This window comes from Mobula hypostoma, chromosome 4 (assembly GCF_963921235.1).
Source record: "Mobula hypostoma chromosome 4, sMobHyp1.1, whole genome shotgun sequence".
Taxonomy (NCBI): domain Eukaryota; kingdom Metazoa; phylum Chordata; class Chondrichthyes; order Myliobatiformes; family Myliobatidae; genus Mobula; species Mobula hypostoma.
Genome location: NC_086100.1, coordinates 131,619,893 through 131,640,417, shown reverse-complemented (window position 1 = coordinate 131,640,417; position 20,525 = coordinate 131,619,893). Strand labels below are relative to the sequence as shown.

Sequence of the window (20,525 nt, the reverse complement as noted above, 5' to 3'; positions counted from 1 at the left end):
AAAAGGCTTTTGACAAGGTCCCACACAGGAGATTAGTGTGCAAACTTAAAGCACATGGTATTGATGTGGATAGAGAATTGGTTGGCAGACAGGAAGCAAAGAGTGGGAATAAACAGGACCTTTTCAGAATGGCAGGCAGTGACTAGTGGGGTACCGCAAGGCTCAGTGCTGGGACCCCAGTTGTTTACAATATATATTAATGACTTGGATGAGGGAATTAAATGCAGCATCTCCAAGTTTGCGGATGACACGAAGCTGAGCGGCAGTGTTAGCTGTGAGGAGGATGCTAAGAGGATGCAGAGTGACTTGGATAGGTTAGGTGAGTAGGCAAATTTTTGGCAGATGCAATTTAATGTGGATAAATGTGAGGTTATCCACTTTGGTGGCAAGAACAGGAAAACAGATTATTATCTGAATGGTGGCCAATTAGGAAAAGGGGAGGTGCAACGAGACCTGGGTGTCATTGTACACCAGTCATTGAAAGTGGGCATGCAGGTACAGCAGGCGGTAAAAAAGGCAAATGGTATGCTGGCATTCATAACAAGAGGATTCGAGTACAGGAGCAGAAAGGTACTAATGCAGTTGTACAAGGCCTTGGTGAGACCATACCTGGAGTATTGCGTGAAGTTTTGGTCCCCTAATCTGAGGAAAGACATTCTTGCCATAGAGAGAGTACAAAGAAGGTTCACCAGATTGATTCCTGGGATGGCAGGACTTTCATATGATGAAAGACTGGATCGACTAGGCTTATACTCGCTGGAATTTAGGAGATTAAGGGGGGATCTTATTGAAACATATAAAATCCTAAAGGGATTGGACAGGCTAGATGCAGGAAGATTGTTCCCGATGTTGGGGAAGTCAAGAACAAGGGGTCACAGTTTGAGGATAAAGGGGAAGCCTTTTAGGACCAAGATGAGGAAAAACTTCTTCACACAGAGAGTGGTGAATCTGTGGAATTCTCTGCCACAGGAAACAGTTGAGGCTAGTTTATTGGCTATATTTAAGAGGGAGTTAGCTATGCCCTTGTGGCTAAAGGGGTCGGGGTATGGAGAGAAGGTAGGTACAGGGTTCTGAGTTGGATGATCAGCCACGATCATACTGAATGGCGGTGCAGGCTCGAAGGGCCGAATGGCCTACTCCTGCACCTATTTTCTATGTTTCTATGTTTCTATAACACACCAAATCATTACTCGTGCAGCCAATTGACTTTTGAAGACACATAATTGGTTAAATGGAGATCTATTTTTGGAGACCTGTGTGCAGTCAAGGTGTTTCAATTGATCGTAGTAAAAATACACCTGATTCTGGAAGTTCTAACTGACGGCGAGTCAGTATCATGGCAAGAACTACACCATGAAGACAAAAGAAGACTGCAAGCAATTCTGCAAAAAGGTTATTGAAAGGCACAGGTCAGGAGATGGATCCAAGAAAATTTCCAAGACACTGAATATCCCTAGGAATACAATTAAGTCAGTCATCAAGAAATGGAAAGAATATGGCACAGCCATAAATCTGCCTAGAGCAGGCTGTCCTCAAAAGCTGAGTGACTGTGCAAGAAGCAAACTAGAGAATTATGAGAATTATGACAACTCTGGAGAAGTTACAAGCTATAGTTGCTGAGATGGGAGAGAGTGCGCATACAACAACTGTTGCCCGGGTGCTTCACCAGTCACAGCTTTGTGGTAGACTGGCAAATAGAAACCCACTGTTGAAAAAAACTCACATGAAATCTTGGCTAGGGTTTGCCAGAATGCATGTGGGAGACTCTGAAGTCAGCTGGAAGAAGATTCCTATGGTCTGATGAAACCATAAGCGTTACATTTGGCTTAAGTCAAACACAGCACATCATCAAAAACACAGCATCCCTACTGTGAAGCATGGTGGTGGCTGCATCATGCTGTGGGGATGCCTTACTGCAAATGCCCCTGGAAGGCTTGTGAATGTAGAGGATAAAATGAACGCAGCAGAATACAGGGAAATCCTGGAGTAAAACGTGATGCAGTCTGCAAGAGAACTGCAACTTGGGAGATTTGTTTTCCAGCAAGACAATGACCCCAAGCATAAAGCCACAGCTACAAAGGAATGGCTTAAAAACAACAAAGTTAATGTCCTGATGTGGCCACGTCAGAGTCCAGACCTCAATCCAATTGAGAATTTGTGACTGGAATTGAAAAGGGCTGCTCACGCACGATCCTCATGCAATCTGACAGAGCTTGAGCAGTTTTGGAAAGAAGAATGGGGAAAGATTGCAGTGTCCAGATGTGCAAAGCTGATACAGACCTACCCACACAGACTCAAGGCTGTAATTGCTACCAAAGGGGTATTTACTAAATGCTGACTTGAAGGGAGTGAATACTTATGCAATCAATTATTTTATGTTTTATATTTGTAATTAATTTGGATCACTTTGTAGTGATGTGTGTGTGTATCTACTGTAATTTACAGCTTTTTCTCTCTATTATTGTGTATTGCACTGCACTGCTGCTGCAAAGTTAACAAATTTCACAACATATGCCGATGATATTGAACCTGATTCTGTTTCTGCTTCAAAGGTCAAATATTGGGTAGGATACTTTCCTATTAAGATCACATGTAGATATGGACTGCGAGACTGTGAGCCATGTGATTTAATTGAAAAGTGGGCAGCGGAGCAAATGAAGACACCAATATCATTAGATTTTCAGGCAGCTCACTGTCTTTAAATTGGACCGAGTGAATAGAGAACTTCATAATATATATTCAGCTGCATATGATTGGTAAACCAGAACAAAACAGAAGTTCTTGTGCCTCATTGATCACAAGTGATTTATACCATAGTTTACAGCTCTCAAATGAGACCCCAGAGAATCGATTATGTGTGCTACGAGCATATTACAGCCCACTTAGAAGTGAAATAGTTGACTGATAGTGATCCTTCCCTGTCAGCCAGGAGCAAAGATGGATGATCCTTTCACTTATGTTGAACAGAGCTAAGGCAGTTAACTGTCATTAGCCAATTTGGAGGACCTGCTAATCAAAATTTAGGATTTTGCTGGAATCTGTGGGTCTGGCCAGAGGAGTTGACCACATTTAATAGTGTGTAGCTCTCATCAGGCAGCTTCCTGTGGTCCTTAAAGTACTGGCAGAGTAAACATCATCACTTCATTTTCCATAAGCTAATGAAAAATAAAAAAGAACACCTTAAGAAGGTGGCTGAGGAATTGCAAAACAAGATTAAATTATCACAGTTGGATTGCATCCGATCCTGCTCCCAACAATGCTAGTGATAATGAATCATCCTGAGCAGAAAATAGATTTCTACTCCAACAAGATAAGGACTGCTCAAACTAGAAGTGTAAATTAGTGTAGGAGGGCAAATGGAGGTGGCCAAAAGAGCAAGCACATTACCACAGCCACTACTGCAAAGAGCTGAAGATCCGGAGAGGATGGAGACCAAGTGAAGTAAGCAATATGACTGGATACATACTACAGCACCGTTTATTACAAGCACACAAAGAAGGAACCTGGTAGCTACTCAGGAAGACAATTGTACGGACCTCTGTGTCAGAAGTAGAAAAGGAGACAACAAGACAGATTCACCGCAGATTGTCAACAATCCCCATGAGGACTACAACCAGTTAAGACCATTCAATAAAATAAAGAGACATAATTTTGAATTAGAAATAGAAGATGCTAGAAATTTTCAGCAGATCAGGCAGCAACTGACTGAGAAAGATTACAATTCAGCTCAGTGATCTTTGATTGAGTCAACATAAAACTTCAGATTTGCTTGTCTTTCCACATTTTCTACCTGACTTGCTGACTATTTCCAGCACTTTCTGGTTTTTTATTTAAAAATCCCAGCATCTGCTATAATGTTCATTCATTATTTTGGACATTTGTATGTTTTTTTTATTTTCATTATTAAAGGAGGGATGTGATAAATGTACCTAATGTAGTTTATATCATGTCTGTGACATTCAATATTGGTTGAGAAGTTTTTGAGGCATGTGATCAAATGCTTTTCATATGTTATAATAGACCCTTTAATGTAGGGATTGTCCAGTACTGAAGAAAAAGCTACTGTAAGAAATTTTGTAAACAAAATAGATTACTTGAAATCAATTTTGACATCATAGTGGGAATGATAGGAAGATATTGAGTCAGTGGCTCTGTACAAATGTCTGTCTGAAACATTGAAGGCTCATTAAATTTTGATGTTCTTTGCATGCAGAATTGCCAAATTATATTATCAGGTGACGGGATATAAAATATAGGGGCTCGATAGGTTATCAATGACTGCAGTTACGGAAATCTGACTTTATGCAACTTCTTGCATACATTTTTAAAGCATTTTGAAGCTAGTATAACAATAATAAAATGTGTCATGATATTAATTAGTGACTGGATAAACTATCTATTCCATTAGTTTAATTATGGGTGATGATGAGATCATTATTCAACGAAATGAAAAAATTATAGCAGGTGTATGTAGACCCATACAATATGAATTGTTGGAGAAAACTCATTTTGTTGATTTACAGAGAAATCAGCTTATGGACTGTTGGTTGGAGCAGAACTATTATTTAACCAAGGGATTGCCTATGTTATTCTGCCTTTAGCATCTCAGTTCAATGTACCTGTCTGTGTGTCTGTTGGTGTGTTCCTATCTACATCATTTCTCCAGCAGAGCTGAAGAATGGGCAAAGATCCAAAAGTTATAGGATCCTGCAGATTTTCTGGCCCACCCATCCTAACATCAGTGCAACTCCAGCAGAGCAACAGACAGAAATTCTGCCGACTATTTCTGCAGCTTCCTGCCAGACGGAACCTTAACATGCATTTAGCGTCAAAAATGTATCAAGCTTGGAATTATTCATTGTCTCCAAATCAGCAAATCATAAATAATCCCTCAAAGAACTCAAATGTACCTGCATCACAGGGTCAAACTGTGGTGAGACTAGTAAATATCATGTTCTCTGACATGTAATTGGAACATCTGTTTGTGTCATGTATGCCTGTTAAGATGTTTATTTGGCAAACTGCAGGCTTTATATGACTAATCCCTGGTATGTCGTTTATGTTTAAGCATCAGACAGTGATATTAAGTAAATCAGACGGTCACATTAGCAATTTGTCAACTGTCATATTCCAACAGCAATGTATTTCCAGTGGGAACGAGGCCATTTCTGGAGTTTTCAGGTTTCAGTGACATTGTTACAGTTAATTTCCTATTCACCACGTTGACATGAGCTGCTCCCCTCAATAATAAGTATACTACATTGGATACTGTTGGTGGGGTGGGGGATGATCTATTGGGAGAAGTGCAGCAACAGAGTCTCTGGCACTGTATCTGGCTCTGTGGCTCAGAAAAGAAAGGGGAGCAGAGAAATGCAGTAGTGATAGCAGATTCCATAGTTAGAGGAGCAGACAGAGATTCTGTGGATGTGAGGCAGACATCAGGATGGAAAAGGCAATTCTGAATTGTGTGTTGTGTACCGAACCAGATGTGATTTGGGAGCTTAAGGTAAAGGAACCCTTAGGAGACAGTGATTAACAGATGGCAACTAAAAAAATCCTGTAAGGACAGAAAACATGAAATTTGAAGGTAAGCTAGACCATAAGATAAAAGAGGATATATAAAGATTTTTTTAGATCTAAGAAGAGCAAAAGAGAGGTAAGAGTGTATATCAGACTGGAGAGCTTGTAATGGGGGACAAAGAAATGCCAACTAACTTACTAGGTATTTTGCATCAGTCTTCACTGTGGAAGACACTAGCAGTATGGCAGAAATTCAGAAGAGTTGGAGGGGGGAGAAGTGAGTGCAGTTACTATTACTAAGAAGAAGGTACTTGGGAAGCTGAAAGGTCTGAAGGTATGTAGATAAAGCATCTGGTCCACATGGGCTATACCCCAGGAATCTGAAAGAAGTGCTTAAGAGATTATGAAGGCATTAACAGTAATTTAAAACCTACAGCACAATACAGGCCCTTTGGCCCACAAAGTTGTGCCGAACATGTCCCTACCTTAGAAATTACTAGGGTTACCGAAAGCCCTCTATTTTCCTAAGCTCCATGTACCTATCGAAAAGTCTCTCAAAAGACCCTATCATATCCGCCTCCACCATCGTTGCCGGCAGCCCATTCCACACACTCACCACTCCCTGCATAAAAAAGCTTACCCCTGACATCTAGAATTGTTGGGGGGTGGGAACCGAACTGAAGAGACTGGACAAGAGGCAGTTGGCTCACAAATAGAGAAAGCTTGTAGACAGTGCGAGAGGGAGGATAGACAGGTAATAGAGAAGGGTCGCGCTCAGACCGGAGGTTTGAGATGTGTCTATTTTAACACAAGGAGTGCTGTGAACAAAGCGGATGAGCATAGAGCATGGATCAGTACTTGGAGAAATGATGTGGTGGCCATTACAGAGACTTGGATGGCTCAGGGACAGGAATGGTTTCTTCAAGTACTGGGTTTTAGATGTTTCAGAAAGAACAGGGAGGGAGGCAGAAGAAGTGGGGACACGGCACTGTTGATCAGAGATAGTGTCATGGCTGCAGAAAAGGTGGACGCCATGGAGGGATTGTCTATGGAGTCTCTGTGGGTGGAGGTTAGGAACAGGAAGGGGTCAATAACCTTACTGGTTGTTTTTTATAGGCCGCCCAATAGTAACAGGGATATCAGGGAGCAGATAGGGAAACAGATCCTGGAAAAGCGTTATAATAACAGAGTTGTCGTGATGGGAGATTTTAATTTTCCAAATATCAATTTGCATCTCCCTAGAGCAAGGGGTTTAGATGGGGTGGAGTTTGTTAGGTGCGTTCATGAAGGCTTCTTGACACAATATGTAGATAAGCCTACAAGAGGAGAGGCTGTACTTGATTTGGTATTGGAAAATAGAAACATAGAAACATAGAAACATAGAAAATAGGTGCAGGAGTAGGCCATTCGGCCCTTCAAGCCTGCACCACCATTTATTATGATCATGGCTGATCATCCAACTCAGAACCCTGCACCAGCCTTCCCTCCATACCCCCTGATCCCCGTAGCCACAAGGGCCATATCTAACTCCCTCTTAAGTATAGCCAATGAACTGGCCTCAACTGTTTCCTGTGGCAGAGAATTCCACAGATTCACCACTCTCTGTGTGAAGAAGTTTTTCCTAATCTCAGTCCTAAAAGGCTTCCCCCCTATCCTCAAACTGTGACCCCTCGTTCTGGACTTCCCCAACATCAGGAACAATCTTCCTGCATCTAGCCTGTCCAATCCCTTTACGATTATATATGTTTCAATCAGATCCCCCCTTAATCTTCTAAATTCCAATGAGTACAAGCCTAGTTCATCCAGTCTTCCTTCATATGAAAGTCCTGCTATCCCAGGAATCAATCTGGTGAACCTTCTTTGTACTCCCTCTATGGCAAGGATGTCTTTCCGCAGATTAGGGGACCAAAACTGCACACAATACTCCAGGTGTGGTCTCACCAAGGCCTTGTACAACTGCAGTAGTACCTCCCTGTTCCTGTACTCGAATCCTCTCGCTATAACTGCCAGCATACCATTCGCCTTTTTCACCGCCTGCTGTACCTGCATGCCCACTTTCAATGACTGGTGTATAATGACACCCAGGTCTCGTTGCACCTCCCTTTTTCCTAATCGGCCACCATTCAGATAATAATCTGTTTTCCTATTTTTGCCACCAAAGTGGATAACTTCACATTTATCCACATTAAATTGCATCTGCCATGAATTTGCCCACTCACCCAACCTATCCAAGTCACCCTGCATCCTCTTAGCATCCTCCTCACAGCTAACACTGCCGCCCAGCTTCATGTCATCCGCAAACTTGGAGATGCTGCATTTAATTCCCTCATCCAAGTCATTAATATATATTGTAAACATCTGGGGTCCCAGCACTGAGCCTTGTGGTACCCCACTAGTCACTGCCTGCCATTCTGAAAAGGTCCCATCTATTCCCACTCTTTGCTTCCTGTCTGCTAACCAATTCTCTATCCACATCAATACCTTACCCCCAATACCGTGTGCTTTAAGTTTGCATACTAATCTCCTGTGTGGGACCTTGTCAAAAGCCTTTTGAAAATCCAAATATACCACATCCACTGGTTCTCCCCTATCCACTCTACTAGTTACATCCTCAAAAAATTCTATGAGATTCATCAGACATGATTTTCCTTTTACAAATCCATGCTGACTTTGTCCGACGATTTCACCGCTTTCCAAATGTGCTGTTATCACATCTTTGATAACTGACTCCAGCAGTTTCCCCACCACCGACGTTAGGCTAACCGGTCTATAATTCCCCGGTTTCTCTCTCCCTCCTTTTTTAAAAAGTGGGGCTACATTAGCCACCCTCCAATCCTCAGGAACTAGTCCAGAATCTAACGAGTTTTGAAAAATTATCACTAATGCATCCACTATTTCTTGGGCTACTTCCTTAAGCACTCTGGGATGCAGACCATCTGGCCCTGGGGATTTATCTGCCTTTAATCCCTTCAATTTATCTAACACCACTTCCCTACTAACATGTATTTCCCTCAGTTCCTCCATCTCACTGGACCCTCTGTCCCCTACTATTTCTGGAAGATTATTTATGTCCTCCTTAGTGAAGACAGAACCAAAGTAATTATTCAATTGGTCTGCCATGTCCTTGCTCCCCATAATCAATTCACCTGTTTCTGTCTGTAGGGGACCTACATTTGTCTTTACCGGTCTTTTCCTTTTTACAGATCTATAAATGCTTTTACAGTCAGTTTTTATGTTCCCTGCCAGTTTTCTCTCATAATCTTTTTTCCCCTTCCTAATTAAGCCCTTTGTCCTCCTCTGCTGAACTCTGAATTTCTCCCAGTCCTCAGGTGAGCCACTTTTTCTGACTAATTTGTATGCTACTTCTTTGGAATTGATACTATCCCTAATTTCTCTTGTCAGCCACGGGTGCACTACCTTCCTTGATTTATTCTTTTGCCAAACTGGGATGAACAATTGTTGTAGTTCATCCATGCAATCTTTAAATGCTTGCCATTGCATATCCACTGTCAATCCTTTAAGTGTCATTTGCCAGTCTATCTTAGCTAGTTCACGTCTCATACCTTCAAAGTTACCCCTCTTTAAGTTCAGAACCTTTGTTTCTGAATTAACTATGTCACTCTCCATCTTAATGAAGAATTCCACCATATTATGGTCACTCTTACCCAAGGGGCCTCTCACGACAAGATTGCAAATTAACCCTTCCTCATTGCTCAAAACCCAGTCTAGAATAGCCTGCTCTCTAGTTGGTTCCTCGACATGTTGGTTCAAAAAACCATCCTGCATACATTCCAAGAAATCCTCTTCCTCAGCACCTTTACCAATTTGGTTCACCCAATCTACATGTAGATTGAAGTCACCCATTATAACTGCTGTTCCTTTATTGCACACATTTCTAATTTCCTGTTTAATACCATCTCCGACCTCACTACTACTGTTAGGTGGCCTGTACACAACTCCCACCAGCGTTTTCTGCCCCTTAGTGTTATGCAGTTCTACTCATATCGATTCCACATCTTCCCGGCTTATGTCCTTCCTTTCTATTGCGTTAATCTCATCTTTAACCAGCAACGCCACCCCACCTCCTTTTCTTTCATGTCTATCCCTCCTGAATATTGGATATCCCTGAATGTTGAGCTCCCATCCTTGGTCACCCTGGAGCCATGTCTCTGTGATCCCAACTATATCATAATCATTAATAACAATCTGCACTTTCAATTCATCCACCTCGTTACGAATGCTCCTTGCATTGACACTCAAAGCCTTCAGGCGCTCTTTTACAACTCTCTTAGCCCTTATACAATTATGTTGAAAAGTGGCCCTTTTTGATGTTTGCCCTGGATTTGTCGGCCTGCCACTTTTACTTTTCTCCTTACTACTTTTTGCTTCTACCCTCACTTTACACCTCTCTGTCTCTCTGCACTGGTTCCCATCCCCCTGTTGTGAACTAACCTTCTCTCGCCTAGCCTCTTTAATTTGATTCCCACCCCCAACCATTCTAGGTTAAAGTCACCTCAGTAGCCCTCGCTAATCTCCCTGCCAGGATATTGGTCCCCCTAGGATTCAAGTGTAACCCGTCCTTTTTGTACAGGTCACGCCTGCGCCAAAAGAGGTCCCAATGATCCAAAAACTTGAATCCCTGCCTCCTGCTCCAATCCCTCAGCCACGCATTTATCCTCCACCTCATCGCATTCCTACTCTCACTGTCGCATGGCACAGGCAGTAATCCCGAGATTACTACCTTTGCAGTCCTTTTTCTCAACTCCCTTCCTAGCTCCCTATATTCTCCATTCAGGACCTCTTCCCTTTTCCTACCTATGTCATTGGTACCTATATGTACCACGACCTCTGGCTCCTCACCCTCCCATTTCAGGATATCTTGAAAATGATCAGAAATATCCCAGCCCCTGGCACCAGGGAGGCAAACTACCATCCGGGTCTCTGGACTGCGTCCACAGAATCGCCTATCTGACCCCCTTACTATCGAGTCCCCTATCACAACTGCCCTCCTCTTCCTTTCCCTACCCTTCTGAGCTACAGGGCCGGACTCCGTGCCGGAGGCACGGCCACTGTCGCTTCCCCTGGGTAAGCTGACCCCCCAACAGTACTCAAACAGGAGTACCTATTGTTAAGGGGCACAGCCACCGGGGTACTCTCTATTACCTGACTCTTCCCCTTCCCCCTCCTAACCGTGACCCACTTGTCTGCCTCCCGTGGCCCCAGTGTGACCACCTGCCTGTAACTCCTCTCTATCAACTCCTCACTCTCCCCGACCAGACGAAGGTCATCGAGCTGCAGCTCCAGTTCCGTAACGCGGTCCCTTAGGAGCTGCATTTCGATGCACTTGGCGCAGATGTAGACGTCCGGGAGGCTTGGAGACTTCAGGGCCTCCCACATCCGACACCGAGAACAACAAACTGCTCTCACACTCATACTGCCCCTCTCCTCAAATAACAACAGAAAATGAATACCAAACCTTCCTCGCCTCGCCCGTTTCCATCTAAGCCCGTTGAGCCGAAGCCCTTAAGTCTTCACTCTGCTCCCGGCTCACTCCGCAGCCCGCAAACTACGCTGCCCGCTGTATGAGGCTCTGTTCCTTTTATATCTGCCGCACTGCACTGCCCGACGTCACACGCCTGTGCAGTCCCGCCTCTCTGAACGCCGTTGGAGAAAAAGAAGACTGAAAATTTCAAAAATGAACCTGGTCAGGTGTCAGATCTCTCAGTGGGAGAGCATTTTGGAGATAGTGATCATAATTCTATCTCCTTTACAATAGCATTGGAGAAAGATAGGAAAAGACGAATTAGAAAAGCGTTTAATTGGAGTAAAGGGAATTATGAAGCTATTAGGCAGGAAATTGGAGGCTTAAATTGGAAACAGATGTTCTCAGTGAAAAGTTCGGAAGAAATGTGGCAAGTATTCAGGGGATATTTGTGTGGAGTTCTGCATAGGTATGTTTTAATGAGACAGGGAAGTTATGGTAGGGTACAGGAACTATGGTGTACAAAGGGTGTAATAAATCTAGTCAAGAAGAAAAGAAAAGCTTATAAAAGATTCAGAGAGCTAGGTAATGTTAGAGATCTAGAAGATTTTAAGGCTAATAGGAAGGAGCTTAAGAAGGAAGTTAGGAGAGCCAGAAGGGGCCATGAGAAGGCCTTGGTGGGCAGGATTAATGAAAACCCCAAGGCATTCTACAAGTATGTGAAGAGCAAAAGGATAAGACGTGAAAGAATAGGACCTATCAAGAGTGACAGTGGGAAAGTGTGTATGGAACCGAAGGAAAGAGCAGAGGTACTTAGTGAATACTTTACTTCAGTACTCACTATGGAAAAGGATCTTGGTGATTGTAGTGATGACTTGCAGCAGACTGAAAAGCTTGAGTATGTAGATATTAAGAAAGAGGATGTGCTGAAACTTTTGCAAAGCATCAAGTTGGATAAGATGCCGGGACCAGATGAGATGTACCCCAGGCTACTGTGGGAGGCGAGGAAGGAGATTGCTGAGCCTCTGACGATATTCTGCGCATCATCAATGGGGACGGGAGAGGTTCTGGAGGATTGGAGGGTTGCAGATGTTGTTCACTTATTTAAGAAAGGGAGTAGAGCTAGCCCAGGAAATTATAGACCAGTGAGTCTTACCTCAGTGGTTGGTAAGTTGATGGAGAAGATCCTCAGAGGCAGGATTTATGAACACTTGGAGAGGTATAATATGATTAGGAGTAGTCAGCATGGCTTTGTCAAGGGCAGGTCATGCCTTATGATCCTTATTGAATTTTTTGACGATGTGACTAAACACATTGATGAAGGAAGAGCAGTAGGTGTCGTGTATCTGGATTTCAGCAAGGCATTTGATAAGGTACCCCATGCAAGGTTTATTGAGAAAGTAAAGAGGCATGGGATCCAAGGGGATATTGCTTTGTGGATCCAGAACTGGCTTGCCCACAGAAGGCAAAGAGTGGTTGTAGACGGGTCATATTCCGCATGGAGGTCAGTCACCAGTAGAGTGCCTCAGAGACCTGTTCTGTGACCCTTACTCTTTTTGATTTCTATAAATGACCTGGATGAGGAAGTGGAGGGATGGGTTAGTAAGTTTGCTGATGACGCAAAGATTTGGGGTGTTGTGGATAGTGTGGAGGGCTGTCAGAAATTACAGCAGGACATTGATAGGATGCAAAACTGGGCTGAGAAGTGGCAGATGGAGTTCAACCCAGATAAGTGTGAAGTGGTTCATTTTGGTAGGTCAAATATGATGGCAGAATATAGTATTAATAGTCAGACTCTTGGCAGTTTGGAGGATCAGAGGGATCTTAGGGTCCGAGTCCATAGGACACTCAAAGCTGCTATGCAGGTTGACTCTGTGGTTAAGAAGGCATACAGTGTATTGGCCTTCATCAATTGTGGGATTGAGTTTAAGAGCCGAGAGGTAATGTGGCAGCTATATAGGACCCTGGTCAGACCACACTTGGAGTACTGTGCTCAGTTCTGGTCGCCTCACTACAGGAAGGATGTCGAAGCCATAGAAAGGGTGCAGAAGAGATTTACAAGGATGTTGCCTGGATTGGATAGCATGACTTATGAGAATAAGTTGAGTGAACTCAGCCTTTTCCCCTTGGAGAGACGGAGGATGAGAGGTGACCTGATAGAGGTGCATAAGATGATGAGAGCCATTGATCGTGTGGATAGTCAGAGTCTTTTTCCCAGGGCTAAAATGGTTGCCACAAGAGTACACAGGTTTAAGGTACAGAGGAGATGTCAGGGGTAAGTTTTTTACTCAGGGAGTGATGAGTACATGGAATGGGCTGCCGGCAACAGTGGATACAACAGGCGGATACAATAGGGCCTTTTAAGAGACTTTTAGATAGGTACATGGAGCTTTGTAAAATAGAGGGGAATAGGTAAGCCTAATAATTTCTAAGGTAGGGACATGTTTGGCACAAATCTGTGGGCCAAAGAGCCTGTATTGTGCTGTAGGTTTTCTATGTTTCTGTGTTTCCTCTGTACCTACTTTTAAGCACCTTAAACCTGTGCCCTCTTGTGGCAGCCATTTCAGCCCTGGGAAAAGCCTCTGACTATCCACATGATCAATGCCTCTCATCATCTTATACACCTCATCAGGTCACCTCTCATCCTCCGTCGCTCCAAGGAGGAGAGGCCGAGTTCACTCAACCTGTTTTCATAAGGCATGCTCCCCAATCCAGGCAACATCCTTGTAAATCTCCTCTGCACCCTTTCTATGGCTTCCACATTCTTCCTGTAGTGAGGTGACCAGAACAGAGCACAGTACTCCAAGTGGGGTCTGACCAGGGTCTTATATAGCTGCATCGTTACCTCTCGGCTCCTAATTTCAATTCCATGATTGATGAAGGCCAATACACCTTATGCCTTCTTAACCACAGAGTCAACCTACGCGGCTGCTTTGAGCGTCCTATGGACTCAGACCCCAAGATCTCCACACTTTCAAGGATCTTGCCATTAATACTATATTCTGCCATCATATTTGACCTACCAAAATGAACTACTTCACACTTATCTGGGTTGAACTCCATCTGCCACTTCTCAGCCCAGTTTTGCATCCTATCAATGTCCCACTGCAACCTCTCACAGCCCTCCACACTATCCACAACACCTCCAACCTTTGTGTCATCAGCAAACTTACTAACCCATCCCTCCACTTCCTCATCCAGGTCATTTATAAAAATCACAAAGAGTAAGGGTCCCAGAACAGATCCCTGAGGAACACCACTGGTCACCGACCTCCATGCAGAATATGACCCGTCTACAACCACTCTTTGCCTTCTGTGGGCAAACCAGTTCTGGATCCACAAATCAATGTTCCCTTGGATCCCATGCCTCCTTACTTTCTCAATAAGTCTTGCATGGGGTACCTTATCAAATGCCTTGCTGAAATCCATATACACTACATCTACTGCTCTTCCTTCATCAATGTGTTTAGTCACACCCTCAAAAGATTCAATCAGACTCGTAAGGCACGACCTGCCCTTGACAAAGCCATGCTGAATATTCCTAATCATATTATACCTCTCCAAATGTTCATAAATCCAGCCTCTGGGGATCTTCTCCATCAATTTACCAACCACTGAAGTAAGACTCACATGTGTCTAATTTCCTGGGCTATCTCTACTCCCTTTCGCAACCCTCCAATCCTCCGGAACCTGTCCTGTCCCCATTGATGATGCAAAGATCATTGCCAGAGGCTCAGCAAACTCCTCCCTTGCCTCCCACAGTATCCTGGGGTACATCTCATCTGGTCCCAGCGACTTATCCAACTTAATGCTTTCCAAAAGCTCCAGCACATCCTCTTTCTTAATATCTACATACTCAAGCTTTTCAGTCTGCTGCAAGTCATCACTAAAATCACCAAGATCCTTTTCCATAGTGAATACTGAAGTAAAATATTATTAAGTACCTCTGCTATTTCCTCCGGTTCCATATACACATTCGCACTGTCACACTTGATAAGTCCTATTCTTTCACGTCTTATTCTCTTGCTCTTCACATACTTGTAGAATGCCTTGGGGTTTCCCTTAATCCTGCCCGCCAAGGCCTTCTCATGACCCCTTCTGGCTCTCTTAATTTCCCTCTTAAGTTCCTTCCTGTTAGCCTTATAATCTTCTAGATCTCTAACATTACCAAGCTCTCTGAACCTCTCGTAAGCTTTTCTTTTCTTCTCGACTAGATTTACTACATCCTTTGTACACCACAGTTCCTGTACCCTACCATAACTTCCCTGTCTCATTGGAACGTACCTATGCTGAACTCCACACAAATATCCCCTGAATATTTGCCACATTTCTTCTGTATCTTTCCCTGAGAACATCTGTTCCCAATTTAAGCTTCCAAGTTCCTGCCTGATAGCCTCATAGTTCCCCTTACTCCAATTAAATGCTTTTCTAATTTGTCTGTTCCTATTTCTCTCCAATGCTATTGTAAAGGAGATAGAATTATGATCACTATCTCCTAAATGCTCTCCCACTGAGAGATCTGACATCTGACCAGGTTCATTTCCAATACCAAATCAAGTATAGTCTCTTCTCTTGTGGGCTTATCTACATATTGTGTCAAGAAACCTTCCTGAACACACCTAACAAACTCCACCCCATCTAAACTCCTTGCTCTAGGGAGATGCCAATTGCTATTTGGGAAATTAAAATCTCCCACCACGACAACTCTATTATTATTACACCTTTCCAGGATCTGTTTCCCTATCTGCTCCTTGATATCCCTGTTACTATTGGGTGGCCTATATAAAAACACCCAGTAGAGTTATTGACCCCTTGCTGTTCCTAACCTCCACCCACAGAGACTCCGTAGACAATCCCTCCATGACGTTCACCTTTTCTGCAGCCATGACACTATCTCTGATCAACAGTGCAGTGCCCCCACCTCTTTTGCCTCCCTCCCTGTCCTTTCTGAAACATCTGAAACCCGGCACTTGAAGTAACCATTCCTGTCCCTGAGCCATCCAAGTCTCTGTAATGACCACCACGTCATAGCTCCAAGTACCGATCCACGCTCTAAGCCCATCCGCTTTGTTCACAATACTCCTTGCATTAAAATAGACACATCTCAAACCGTCAGTCTAAGTGCGTCCCTTCTTTATCACCTGCCTATCCTCCCTCACACACTGTCTCCAAACTATCTCTATTTGTGAGCCAACTACTTCTTCCTCAGTCTCTTCAGTTTGGTTCCCACCCCCCAACAATTCTAGTTTAAACTCTCCCCAGTAGCCTTAGCAAATCTCTCCACCGGGATATTCGTCCCCTTGGGATTCAAGTGCATCCCTTCCTTTTTATACAGGTCACACCTACTCCAAAAGAGGTCCCATGATCCAGAAATCTGAATCCCTGCCCCCTGCTCCAATCCCTCAGCCACGCATTTATCCTCCAACCATTCTATTCCTATACTCACTGTCACGTGGCACAGGCAGTAATCCCGAGATTACCACCTTTGCGGTCCTGCTTCCCAACTTCCTTCCTAACTCCCTGTAGTCTGTTTTCAGGACCTCTTCCCTTTTCCTACCTATGTCATTGGTACCAATATGTACCACGACCTCTGGCTGTTCTCCCTCCCACTGCAGGATATCGTGGACGCGATCTGAAACATCCCGGACCCTGGCACCTGGGAGGAAAACTACCTCCTGAGTTTCTTTCCTGTGTCCATGGAATCACTTGTCTGACCCTCTAACTATAGGGTCTCTTATCACTGCTACCTTTCTCTTCCTTTCCCTACCCTTCTGAGCCATAGGGCCAGAATCTGTGCCAGAGGCATGGCCACTGTTGCTTCCCCCAGGTAGGCTGTCTCCCCCAACAGTACTCAAACAGTTGTTCAGTGGGACAGTAGATTCTAGAATGGTTCCAGAGAACTGGAAAATTGCAAATGGCCCTCCACCCTTCAAGAAGGGAGGGAGACAGAAGAAAGGAAATTATAGGCCAAGTACCCTGACTTCACTGGTTGGGAAGTTGTTGGAATCCAATATTAAGTATGAAGTGTCAGGGCACTCGGAGGTACATGATAAAATCGACCGTAATCAGTATGGTTTCCTTAAGGGGGAAATTTTGCCTGACAAATCTGTTGGAATTATTTGAAGAAATAGCAGGTAGGATAGACAAAGGAGAATCAAAAAACATTGTTTACTTGGATTTTCAGAAGGCCTTTGACAAAGGGCCGCACATGAGGCTGCTTAACAAGATAAGACCCAAAGGTATTACAGGAAAGCGACTAACATGGATAGAAGATTGCCTGACTGGCAGGAGACAAAGAGTGGGAATAAATGGAGCCTTTTCTAGTTGGCTGCCGTTGACTAGTGGTGTTCTGCAGGAGTCAGTGTTGGGACCGCTGCTTTTCACATTATATGTTAATGACTTGGATGATGGAATTGATGGCTTGGCGGCCAAGTTTGTATATGATACAGAAATAGGTGAAGGGGAAGGTAGTGTTGAGGAAGCAGGGATTATGCAAAAGTACTTGAACAGATAGGAGAGTGGAAATAAATGGCAGATGGAATTTAGTGTAGGGAAGTATATGGCCATGCACTTTGATAGAAAGAATATAGTCAAGTAGAGTATTTTTTAAACGGGCAGAAAATACAAAATCAGTGGTGCAAAAGGACTTGAGAGTCCTCGTACAGAATTCACTGAAGGTTAACTTGCAGGTTGAACTGCTGGTAAGGAAGGCAAAGTTTGCATTCATTTCACAAAGACTAGATTATAAGAGCAAGTATGCATGCTGAGACTTTATAAATCATTGGTCAGACCACACTTAGAGTATTGTGAGCAGTTTTGGAATCCTTATCTAAGAAAAGGTGGGCTGACATTGGACAGGATCCAGAGGAGTTTCACAAGAATGATTCCAGGAATGAGAGGATTAACTTATGGATGGATCTGGGCCTGTATTCACTGAAGTTTAGAAGAATGAGGGCATATCTTATTGAAACCTATCGAATATTGAAAGGCCAAGATAGTATGAATGTGGGGAGGATATTTCTTATAGTGGGGGAAGTCTAGGATCAGAGGGCACAGGCTCAGAATAGAGGGTCATTCTTTTAGAACAGACATAGGAAGGTGCTGAATCTGAGGAATTCATTGCCACATATGGATAATTCACTTGATATACTTAAAGCAGAGGTTGATAAATTCTTGATTAGTCAGGCCATGAAAGGTTACCGGAAGAAGGCAGGAGAATGAGGTTGAAAGGGATTATAAATCAACCGTGATGGAATGGTAGAGCAGACTCGATGGGCCAAATGTCCTAATTCTGCTCTTGTATCTTATGGGTTTATTAAAAAGCAAAGATGATTGAAATGCTTCAATAGGCCAAATTTACTTTTCTTTGTAAGAGGAGGGGAAATGGGGCATGAGCATCAGAGGAAACGTTAGGTTATTTTTTTTTACTCCAGCTAACCAAAGTGACTGTGAAAGTACTACCCTGTCAGTGATGCCATCTTTGAAATGATGTCTGGTTGATGAGGTAGAACAAATCAACCCAATGCCATTTTTAAAAATCAAGGTGCTTTTATCAGTTGAGCCATTGAGTTCACGAGTCAGAATGTTATGTAGCCACTTTATAAAATTGTGTTTGGACCTCATTCGGAGCATTGCATTTAATTGTGGTCACACCATATAGGAAAGGTGTGGAAGCTTTGGAGAAAATGCAGAAGAGGTTTTCTGGATGCTGCCTGGATTTAAAGAGCAGAAGTTATAATGATATATTGAACAAACTTAGGTTGTGTAGCCGGAGTGCCAGTAGCAGAGGGGTAGCATCAAGTTTAGAGAATTTTGCAAGGTATAGATAGGGTAAACAGTTCTTTCTTTTAGGTTGAAATGCCTAATGCTGCAGGGTGAGAGGGAATCAGAATTAGAATCAGGTTTATTATCACTGTCATGTGTCATGAAACACGTTGAATGTGGCAGCAGTACTGTTTAATGCATAAAACATTATTGTAAGTTGCAATAAGAAATATTTAAAAATAACTAAATAGTGCAAAAAGAGAGCAAAATGGTGAGATCGTGTTAATGGATTCATGGGCAGTTCAGAAATATGAGGGCGGGGAGAAGAAGCTGTTTCTAAAAGGTTGAGTGTGCATCTTCAATGTCCTGTACCTCCTTCCTGATGGCAGTAATGAACAGAGGACATGCCCTGGATGGTGAGGGCCCCCAGTGATGGATGCTCCCTTCGGGAGGCATCGCCTTTTGATGATGTCCTCAGTGGAAGGGCAAGTGTCCGTGATGAAGCTGGCTGTATCTACAACCGTCTATAGCCTTGGTTCACCCTGTACACTGGAGCCTCCATTACAAGCAATGATGCAACCAGTCAGTGTTCTCCACCACGCACCTGCAGAAATTTGCAAGAACCTTTGGACGCACATAACAGATCTCCTCAGACTCCTAATAAAAGTATAGATGCTGGCATGCCTTCTTTGTGATTACATCAATATATTGGGCTCAGGATAGATCCTCGGAGATGTTGATGCCCAGGAACTTGAAGATGCTCACCTTTTCTAATGTTGACCCCTTGATAAGGATGGTGTTGCGCCTGAAGCCCACAATCAATTCCTTGATCTTACTGACATTGAGTGCAAGTTTGTTGAGACATCATTCAACCAGCCAATCTACCGTACTTCTGTACACCTCCTCATCACTTCCAGATTCACATTTTTTTATCACATGTACATCAAAACATACAGTGCATTAACAATCAACACAACCAAGGATGTGCTGGGGGCAGCCTGCAAGTGTTGCCACACATTCTAGTGCCGACATAGCAGGTGCACAACGTTCAACACATCAACAACACGGAACAGCACAAGCAGCAGCAACAGCAGAACAAAACAAGACAAACAACAGCAGACCAACGGCATAGCCAAAATTACAGTTCCAGAGCTCAGTGTGTCCAGAGATAGAGAGCCTGAAGGGTCAAAGACTCAATGTCTCTAGCCAGGACTTACAAATTTGACCTTTAGGCCTCCTCCTCCACTCACTAACTTCGGTCTTCGACCTTTCAGGCTTTCTATCTCCAGACTTGCTGAGCTCTGGACTTTGCCATTCAGTCTTCGCTGAACTGCACTCAGTTCTGGTCACCTCACTACAGGAAGTACGTGGAAACCATAGAAAGGGTGCAGAGGGGATTTACAAGGATGTTGTCTAGATTGGGGAGCATGCCTTATGAGAATAGGTTGAGTGAGCTTGACCTTTTCTCTTTGGAGCTATGGAGGATGAGAGGGGACCTGATAGAGGTGTATAAGATGATGAGAGGCATTGATCATGTGGATAGTCAGAGGCTTCTCCCCAGGGCTCAATGGTTAGCACAAGAGGGCACAATTTTAAGGTGCTTGGAAGTAGGTACAGAGGAGATGTCAGGGGTAAGTTTTTTTACACAGACAGTGGTGAGTGCGTGGAATGGGCTGCCGGCGATGGTGGTGGAGGTGGATACGATAGGGTCTTTTAAGAGACTCCTGGATAGGTACATGGAGCTCAGAAAAATAGAGGG

At 43.6% G+C, this 20,525-nt stretch overlaps 1 long non-coding RNA gene across 1 annotated transcript in view; it reads left to right on the top strand.

Annotated features, from left to right (window-relative positions):
* Positions 1 to 3,440: 3,440 nt before the first annotated feature.
* LOC134344932 (uncharacterized) overlaps positions 3,441 to 20,525 on the top strand; it is a 61,464-nt gene continuing 44,379 nt past the window's right edge. Inside the window, exon 1 of the long non-coding RNA XR_010017567.1 lies at positions 3,441 to 3,616. This is a non-coding gene — a long non-coding RNA (uncharacterized LOC134344932). The remainder of the gene's footprint in view (positions 3,617 to 20,525) is intronic.